The sequence below is a fragment of the Neophocaena asiaeorientalis genome, unplaced genomic scaffold (assembly GCF_003031525.2).
Source record: "Neophocaena asiaeorientalis asiaeorientalis breed wild unplaced genomic scaffold, Neophocaena_asiaeorientalis_V1.1 scaffold713, whole genome shotgun sequence".
NCBI lineage: Eukaryota > Metazoa > Chordata > Mammalia > Artiodactyla > Phocoenidae > Neophocaena > Neophocaena asiaeorientalis.
The window spans coordinates 498,385-508,665 of NW_020174925.1; the positions used below are offsets into that span (position 1 = coordinate 498,385).

General features: G+C 42.7%; 1 pseudogene; it reads right to left on the bottom strand.

Moving 5' to 3' along the window:
• Positions 1 to 640: 640 nt before the first annotated feature.
• On the bottom strand, positions 641 to 1,637 carry LOC112410645 (39S ribosomal protein L3, mitochondrial pseudogene; annotated as a pseudogene).
• Positions 1,638 to 10,281: the final 8,644 nt, after the last annotated feature.

Here is a 10,281-nt window from a genome sequence, read left to right on the forward strand (position 1 = left end):
GGGTCACCCACCCCCGGGGTATGAGTCCTGGCTACACCACGTCTCTGCCCCTCCTACCCTCTCATTGTGGTTCCTTCTTTATATCTTTAGTTGTAGGAGATTATTTCTGCTAGTCTTCAGGTCTTTCTCATCAGTAGTTTCTCTGTAAGTAGTTGTAATTGCAGTGTGCCCATGAGAGGGGGCTGGCTCAGGGTTTTCCTACTCTACCATCCTGGCTACTCCCTCATTTTTCTTTTAATTAAAAGAGGTTATATTTATGAACACTTTAAGACAACTTGGGAATTAGGCAGTAAAAGAGAATAAATCCTTCAAATTACAAAGATTTTGCTAATATGCAAACTGCCAATCCATCTAAATTTGGCATATCCTGTCTACTTAAGTAGTAATTTTTGTTTAAGCAGTAATTTTTTAAGTAGTAATTTGTTTAAGTAGTAATTTTTCTAACAAAATTCAGTTGGAGAACCAGTGATATATTTATGCCTTTGACAAAGATAACAAGTATGGTATTGCTGTGGTTGAGAAAAGAGAATATAAATCCTGGCTATCTTATTGTTCTGGCTCATCAAAACTCAAAGAGCTTGTGAGGTTCTGTCATGTCCAGTGAGGTTAGGCAAATGTAACAGAGTTACATACTGTGTTGTTACATGTTTTTATCATATACATGGTCTGGTTGTTCCTCTTCTTCTCCATTAGGAAAATATATAGGGAATAATAAATTTTAATAGGAATCCTTATATGCAGGCAGTTTAGAATCTCTGAGCAATTTTTATGTCCAAGTACAGAGCCATTTACATAGCTTATTTGGGCTTTGTATCCACACTTGGAGTCCATATGCTGTGCTATCTGTGCTTCCCATTTGTCCAGGCATTTTAGTTCCAGGCCAGACTCTGGCAACATCACGGGTTGAAATTGTTCTAAGTCTCCTGTGGATTTTTGTTTGACCATGAGTAGGAGGCTGGCCTTTAAATCCCCATGTTGTCATGATGCCCTGAAAACCTTTACCAATATCGTTTTTGTTGTGACATTCATATACTGTCTGAGAGAAAATGAGCAGCGTAAGGAGGAGTGCCTGGTTTAATGACAGCGTTGTCTGTTACATGAAAGGTTTTAACTTTCCATACTGGCAGCAATCCAAGTTCTCAGTAAATTTCCAATAGAGATGCAGAGTTATAGACATGTGTTACAGTTTTTCCTCCTACAGTTAGGGCTGCCATTTTCCCATTATGGTTTTCCTTTGGAGTATATTTTAGGATGTGATAGTCTTGTATCTTAAGTAATGTGACCATATGCTTTTGACCGTCCTTGGTCCATAAAGGCATCATGCCCAGCTTCAGTGTGATAAGGCCAACTTTAGAGAAACCTGGTTCCCAAGGATATAAAGGCCATGGTTCATCTTTCAGAGGACGCAGTTTACTTACTAATTGGGCTTTATTTTTATCAGAGATCAACTGCTTAACAAATGGGACATTTTCTTTGCAAAGGTGCTTGTCCTAGCAAGTACAGCTCTTGCTGTGGAGACTTCTAAGCAGAAGCCAGATGTTTCTTCTCTTCCCCAAGCCCCGAACAGCAGCCAGGCTGCCTGTGCCTCAGGCCAGTACCTGGGCATTGGTTTGTGTCAGCAGCCTCCAACCAGGCATTCTGTGGCTGGGAAGGGGTCCTCCTGAGACACTTCTGGGCGCCCTACCACTCTGTTTTCAGGGCTTCCCTGCTGTGAGTCAGATATCTGGGAGCCATTCATCCAACCATCTGTGAATTAGAACTTACTCCTCTTGCTTAACGGAAACTTTCTGCCTGTTGTAACTCCCCATTTCCCTCACCCTCAACCCCTCGCCACTCCACTCTTTGATTATATGAATTTGACTATTTTAGATACCTGATATCAGTGGAATCATGCAGTATTTGCCTTTCTATGACTCGCTTATTTCACTTAGCATAATGTCCTCAGGATTCATGTACCTTATTGCATATTGTAGAATTTCTTTCTTTTTTAAAGGTGGAACAGTATTCTGTTGAATGTGTATATCACATTTTATTTATCCATTTATCTGTCATTGGACATTTGTTTCCACATCTTTGCTACTGTGAATAGTGCTGCAATGAACATAGAAGTGCTAATATCTTTGAGATCCTGATTTCAATTCTCTTAGATAAATACCCAGAAATGGGATTGCTGGATCATATGGTAGTTCTGTTTCGAATTTTTTGAGGAACCTTCATACCGTTTTCTATAGCAGTTGTACAATTGTGCATTCCTACCAACAGTGTGCCAGAGTTCTAATTTCTTCTAGTTTATCCAGTTGGTGTATAATTGTTCATAGTAGTCTTTTATGATCCTTTTAATTTCCATGGCATCAGTTGTATGTCTTTTCTTCCATTTATGATTTCATTTATTCGAATCTTTTCTTTTTACCTTACTCAGTCTAACTAAGTAAGGTGAAGAAGCCCGTGCACCGCAACGAAGAGTAGGCCCCACTCACCGCAACTAGAGAAAGCCCACACACAGCAAAAAAGACCCAAAGCAGCCAAAAAAAAAAAAGTGATAACTAAGAAAATAGGGCTGTTAGTGTTAGTGTAGAATAGAGACAGTGTGTTCTCTAAGGTCAGACAGTCAAGTCTTCCACCATTCACTACAATTTATATGACCATTGTAATAATTTATATAATCAATATGTGCTTAGACATTGGAAACCCAAAGATAAAAGAGACAGACTGACTTCTTTTAACCATGGCATGTACAATCACGTATTTACCTGGGTGACCATGGGCAAGCTGCTAACCTCTGTGAGCTTTAGTTACTCCATTTGTAAAATAAAGGCAATATTACTGTTATATTCCTTCTAGGGTTCTGGTGGAGCCTAAATGAGATTAACCATGTAACACAGTGCCTGTCGTATGCTAAGTGCTCAATAAATATCAGTTTGTCTTTTCTAAAAGGTTTACTAACCATTCTTGGTAGCAACATCCAATTGCCGATTCCTTTAATTTTTGGTACAGTTCTAACTCTGTCTAGTTTTGGATCTCTAACTTTTCTCTTATTCCTGGTTTTTTATCATGCCCATGTAGTTTTCTTCTTAGGGTCCCTTGACGGCTGCACCATTTTTTTCTTCCTTTCAATGCTCGTGTATATTGGCATCTTTTTACTGACTTACTGACACACTTATTTAAGTGTGTATTTATCCAAGCATTTTATTTTTTCCAACTTAGATTATATTCTTGCTCTTGAGTTATTTAAATACATACTTAGTTTAGAATACGTACTAGTTTCTGGAAAATTTGCCAGAATTATTCATGATATTTGGGGAAACGCTCTAGATATAGAAGGAAACCAATTCCCTCTCTGCTCTTTTTTTTTTTTTCAGGTGCATTTGATTTTGCAGATGAGTCTGGAAGCATTAGTTGCAAAGGTATGCCTTTGCCTCTCTGGTTACATGAAAGTATAGAAATGTACAAAGAAGCTAAAGTAAGCTTGTGCTGTTCTGAGGAAGAGCTTTCATGCAATCTGCAGATACTAGCTTCCATTAGAAAGTCAGTATTCCCTCTCTATCCCACTGCTGCCAATAACTAAAGCTGCTGAAGAAGAGTGAGATTGGGGTGTGTCTCCCCACCTTTTCTACGTTTCTTTACTTTGAGCTCTCAGCGTCCTCTGAGAGTGTTCTGGCCTTTCTTTTATTTTCTCAAACAAATCCTTCCTTGGGCAGAATTGTCGAATGAACTCCCCTGTCAGCATTCCCTTTGCTGACTGCTCCTCCTCCTTTACTCCTCTGTGACGGCCTCTCCCCTCTTCTTGCCCAGCCCCCAATCCTCAGTCAGGGTTCAACCAGAGAAACAACCAGTAGGAGATATATTTAGACATTTACTGCCTGGAATTGGCTTACATGATTGTGGTGGCTGGCAAGGCACACTGGTAGGGTAGGCCATCAGGAAGGGCAGACTGGGACTCTTGGGCATCAGCTGAAGCTGTTATCCACAGAGGAGTTTCTTCTTCAGAGAAACCTCAGTTCTGCTCTTAAAACCTTTCAACTGATTGAATCAGGCCCACCAGATTATCTTCCGTAAAAAATCTTCCTTAAAGTCAGCTGATTACGGATTTAATTCACATCTACAAAACACCTTCACTGTAACACCTAAATTAGTGTTTGATTAAATAACTGGGGACTATGTCTAGCCAAGTTGGCATATAGAACTGACCACCACACCTCATTTCCTTTAAGATTTGGCTTTCACATACTGGCTTAATGGGTAACTAAAATGTTAATTGATGGAACCTGAATACCTCTCGGGGATATTTTCATTTTATGAAGAAATCTTTACGAACCAAAGGAATGAAACAATAATAATAATAATAAAAGCTAAGGTATGTGTGATTTGGGGTGGAGTAGGGATGGGAATGAAAACCACTGCCTATTCAAAAGACCAGGACTGCCCACAGGTAGAAGGAAAAACACTGCTACTCTAGAAGATTTGGGGCAAATAGTATTTAAAGAGAGATAACTCTTAGTAGATGAAATATCTAGTTACTTGGAATCATTATTGACTGTGACAATCCTGAGTTGTTTCTTATGTCCGTGTGAATCCCATTGCAAGGCCCAAGTGACTTTAAAGGAGTCCTTGCTGAAGGGGGAAAGGCCATCTTACTGAGAGAGAACTGGACCCCAGCCAGCAGAAGGCATCTAGTGTTAATGCTGGCTGAGGAGGAGGGTACACTGATTCTCTCTTCTTTCTCACTCAGCAGCTCTCTTGTTGCAGTCATGCCTACTTTTTTCTTTTCCCTTTTTCCCAGTCTGCTAGCATACTCCTGTGAGTGAAACAAAAGTTTTTTTTATTTTTAAATTTTTATTTATTTTTGGCTGTATTGGGTCTTTGTTGCTGCGCGCGGGCTTTCTCTAGTTGCGGCCAGCGGGAGCTACTCTTCATTGTGGTGCATGGGCTTCTCATTGCAGTGGCTTCTCTTGTTGCGGAGCACGGGCTCTAGGTGCGTGGGCTTCAGTAGTTGCAGTGCACGGGCTCAGTAGCTGTGGCTTGCAGGCTCTAGAGCGCAGGCTCAGTAGTTGTGGTTCACGGGCTTAGTTGCTGTCTGGCATGTGGGATCTTCCCAGACCAGGGATCGAACCTGTGTCCCCTGCATTGGCAGGTGAATTCTTAACCACTGTACCACCAGGGAAGTCCCCGAATGCTTTTTAATGTTATTTTTAAAGCAGGCATCCATTGATTCTGTGGCAAGACTGCTAGCTGCTTTCCAACATCCACTTTCCCCTTCTTCCCAATGTTTACCTGTGTACATGGTTGATCTGTGAAAGACTACCACTTGCGGCCGATCAACAGCTAAGTTTGGCATGTGGCAAAGTTCATTCAATGGGATTTGTGTGGAAGCATATACCTAATTTCAGGTCATGGCATGGAGGGGGGTGTGTCCTCTCTCTCCAACCCTTCCTTTCCATCCTGCTGCCTGACATGTGGACATGGTGGGAACGGTTCCCTGGGTCATACAGATGAGGCCAACACTCAAGTGATGACTGAGTTAACAAGTTGCGAGGAGTCTGTGTCCCTGTGTGTGAGAGATAGACTTCTATCTTGTTTGAGCCACTGTTACCTTAGTCTTTGTTATAGCAGCTGAATATGTACCCTAACTAATATAAATCCTACCATAGGCAAAATACTGAGCTAGGCAATGAATCTCTAAAGATGAGTAAAACAACTTGACAGTGCAAATCTTTATTTATTTAATTTATTTATTTTTGGCTGCGTTGGGTCTTCGTTGCCGCACGCGGGCTTTCTCTAGTTGCGGCGAGCGGGGGCTACTCTTCATTGCGGTGCGCGGGCTTCTTATCATGGTGGCTTCTCTTGTTGTGGAGCATGGGCTCTAGGCATGCAGGCTTCAGTAGTTGTGGCACGCGGGCTCAGTAGTTGTGGCTCGCAGGCTCAGTAGTTGTGGCACACGGGCTTAGTTGCTCCACAGCATGTGGGATCTTCCCGGACCAGGGCTCGAACCTGTGTCCCCTGCATTGGCAGGCGGATTCTTAACCACTGTGCCACCAGGGAAGCCCGACAGTGCAAGTCTTGAGAAAGTTAACAACCTAGTGAGAGAGACAAATAAAATCTCAATAACTATAATAAAGGGTAGACTATGGTAACTGTCTGATTGGAGATATAAATAAAATCTGGTAGAAGAGATTAATTCTGGTTGTGGTATTAGGAAGGACTTCTTAAATAATGTGACATGCAACCTGGGATTTGGACAGTGAGTTGAATTCTGATAAATGGAAGAGGATAAATAGGGCATCTCAGGCAGAAGGAATAGTACGTGTAAAGGCAAAAAGACAAAAAATGCACACATATATAGAAAATAACCAGCAGAAAAGGCAGAATGTCAGTGAATGCAGAGGAGGAATAGCCCAATTAGATAGGGACCAGATTGTGATGGCCCGTGAATGTTATATTAAGGAATTTAGTTTTGGATGTGTTGAATTTGAGGTGGGAATGGAAAGAATGTCCAGTAGGTAGCAGGAAATTAGATTCTGAAACTCAGAAGTGAGGAGCTCAGAAGTGAGGTGAGAACTGGAGATGTAGATCTGGGTGTCATCCATATCTAAGGGACAAAGTGAAATAGACAAGAAAGAAAGTGCAGAGTGAGGAGAGGGTGAGGAGGAAACATAGACCACATCTTTTTTTTTTTTTTTTTTTTTTTTTGCGGTACACGGGCCTCTCACTGTTGTGGCCTCTCCTGTTGCGGAGCACAGGCTCCGGACGCTCAGGCTCAGCGGCCATGGCTCACGGGCCCAGCCGTTCCACGGCATGTGGGATCTTCCCAAACCGGGGCACGAACCTTTGCCCCCTGCATCGGCAGGTGGACTGTCAAGCACTGCACCACCAGGGAAGCCCCAGGCCACATCTTTTGAGGTGTGGGAAAGGGGAAGATGGCAGAAAAGGAGTCAGTGAAGGAAACCAGAGCGTGATCAGATAGGAAGGAAGAGACTCAAGGAAAGGCATGGTCATGGACATCAAGGAAGTCGTAAATGACCTCAGTTTACTCCCTTGTAGTGTCAAAATCATACTTACATTATTAACCCATCGTTTCCTCAGCATTCCCGTCTTAGAAGCAGATCTCTTTAAGAATACAGTAGTTACCTAAATTCTTTTGGACTGCTTCAATACATCCTGCTTTTCTCTTGGCTTGTGAATCTGTAGGGTATGAGCAGAAACTAACCATAGTGGATGCTATGGTGTGCTGCCCAGATCCCTCCTTCAGGACAGAGGTGCTAATTCTCCTAGCTGTTGGTTGACTGCTGATGGCTCACACATCTGAGTTCCTTGCTGAAGGGTGCTAATTTGCCCGAATTCACACCTGTTCTCAGGGTATGCCTGCATCCAGTGATTAGTTGATGCTGGGGTGCAAAGGCTCAGCCCCTTGCCTCTATTTGAGACAGCTCATAGCGTCATTTGTAGCTCCAGAGCTCCCCATAAGATCACCTGAAGCCTCTGATGCAACTCTTAAGGAGTTCAACTCATCTCCTTCCACCCCATCCTACTTCCTTCACTGTCTTACAGGTATTGTTCCTGAAAGTACCCTCCAGTAAGCCTCCTGCATGGAAATCTATGCTTCAGAATCTGTTTCTGAGGGAATTCCATCTAGGAAAGTTGGTGCCCATGCTGTCTTAGCAGTGACAACCCATTGGCTGGCTAGCAATGTGGATTCCATCAGTGGTAGTAGATGGAATGTTGATGGTGCATGGCATGCTGCATCTGTGCAGTTGTTAAAACTTTCACTGGTGGTGAGCTGGGATAGAACTCTAGTGGAAGGGATGTGCTGCAAGGTATAATAACTTAGGTCTTTGAGATGTTTGGAAGAAGTGGTACATATAAGGGCTACAGAATTAAATGGCTCTTGCTGTATGCTATTGAAACATTGGAGAAAAAATAGTGACATATTGAGGGCGATTAACCTCCAATTCATGATGAAATGTGAAAGCCAGAAGCCTCCTTGGCAGCATACAAGCAAACTCTCAAATCCTGCAGCCAGACATCAGCAAAAGTTTAAGATCAGGACCTGGACTTTTTTTTTTTTTTTGGCTGTACGCGGGCCTCTCACTGCTGTGGCCTCTCCCGTTGCGGAGCACAGGCTCCAGCGCCAGAGGACCGGGGCACGAACCCGCGTCCCCCGCATTGGCAGGTGGACTCTCAACCACTGCGCCACCAGGGAAGCCCAGGACTTTTTAATAGCAGCAAAACTCCATCAAAGAATGAATTCTGAGCCACGACAAATAATGGTCTTGAATGAGTAGGAGTGGAACCCTGAAACTTGAGATGGGGATATCTCACCTGGGTTGATGAAGTTAAAAATCTTTAATCCTCAGATTTCCCTGGACCCTCTGGGCCTGAACAAGTAGGCCTTTTCTTCCTTTTAAAGGCCAGTGATCCTCCTGTACTTGAAGATGGTGTAGAAGCCCTTCCCTTGTAAGATAATATGTACCCACTCCCCATAGTCAACCCCCATCTCCCATCCTGGCTACCAGACTAATTAGTAGGGTCAAGTAACAATATAACCTAGCACTTCCCTTAGCTTCTAAGGGAGGAAATGGGCCATATGCTAAAGGAGCTACCAGATGTAGCCAACATGTATTGGCAGGAGCTGAGTGAGTATATATGAGACTGGATTCTAAGGATGCTGGTTTAATGGGGGTGAGATAAGGTATAACATTGGATAAAGAAGAATTTATGAATATGGGAGCATCCTTCTATAACACAGGCTTTAACACCTTGGAAAATAGTGTCCACTTGCTGCAAGGATGGTTTTTGAGGAAGATTTGAAAAAGTGAAATAGAAAATTCACACTGCTTTGGAAGACAGTAAGAGATTAAAAGGCTCAGAGATATGTGCATTCTAGAGTAGATATATGAGTCTGAAAAACCTTGCTGCTGCCTATGTTCTGAAAAAGAATCCAGATGATGTTCCATTGACTAAAGTGGTAAGGAATGTGCTGGTAAACGGGGCACAAGAATCACTGAGAAACTTAATGGTAACTATCTCAGTGTTAACTAGGTCAGGGCTTCAGAAGTGATAGCCCAGAAGTGATGGGGATGGTAGGATCCTAAAGTAACATAGGCTGAGTAGTAGCACCAAACCCATCAGAAGCAAAGTGGATGCAATTATAATGATAAGCAGAAAGGGTAGAGTGGCCCTTAGAGGAGTCTGACACAGAGAGCTATAGAGGTTAAGAGATCGTGTGTCTAGAGTCAAGATGAATGGACAACCAATAAAGAGTTTTGAGTATTGCTCAATCTGTAAAATAGAAAGAAATCAAGAATGGATGATCAGGAGGCAGAGGGCCGCCACGCAAATAAAAAGTCGTGATTCCGTGCCGAGTTTCTGTATGTGAGTCAGTTTTCAGATCCAAAGCCCAAAGGGTATAGTCTGCTTTATTAGCTGTATCCTTGCCAGAGAAGATTAATATGATCTCAGGTACAGACTGTTGATGTGATGAATTCATTTTTTTCTGTCCTGGTAAGGAGAATAAGAAGCAGTTTGCACACAGATGGACACAGCAATATACATTTATGTTCCTGTCTTAGGGCTATGTTAACCTTCCATCCTCTGATATAATATAGTACAAAGGGGCCTGGATCACCTGGAGATGCAAGATATCACATGGGAACAAACTAGTGGTTACAAATGGGGAGAGGGAAGGGGAGAGGGACAAGATTGGGATAGGGGATTAAGAGGTACAACCTACTATGTATAAAATAAATAAGCTGGGACTTCCCTGGTGGTCCAGTGGTAAACAATCTGCCTTCTAATGCAGGGGACATGGGTTCGATCCCTGGTCGGGGAACTAAGATCCCACATGCTGCAGGGCATCTAAGCCTGTGCGCCTCAACTATAGAGCCCGTGTGCCTCAAACTACAGAGCCCACGCGCTCTGGAGCCCGCATGCCACAACTAGAGAGAGAAAACCCGCACACCACAACTAGAGAGAAGGCCACATGCCACAACAAAGATCCCGCATGATGCAACTAAGACCCAACACAGCCAAAAATAAAATAAATAAATAAAATAAATACTAAAAAAAAGCTACAAGGATATATTGTACAGCACAGAGAATACAGCCAATATTTTATAATAATTTTTTAACATCTTTATTGGAGTATAATTGCTTTACAATGGTGTGTTAGTTTCTGCTTTACAACAAAATGAATCAGTTATATATATACACATGTTCCCATATCTCTTCCCTCTTGCGTCTCCCTCCCTCCAACCCTCCCTATCCCACCCCTCCAGGTGGTCACAA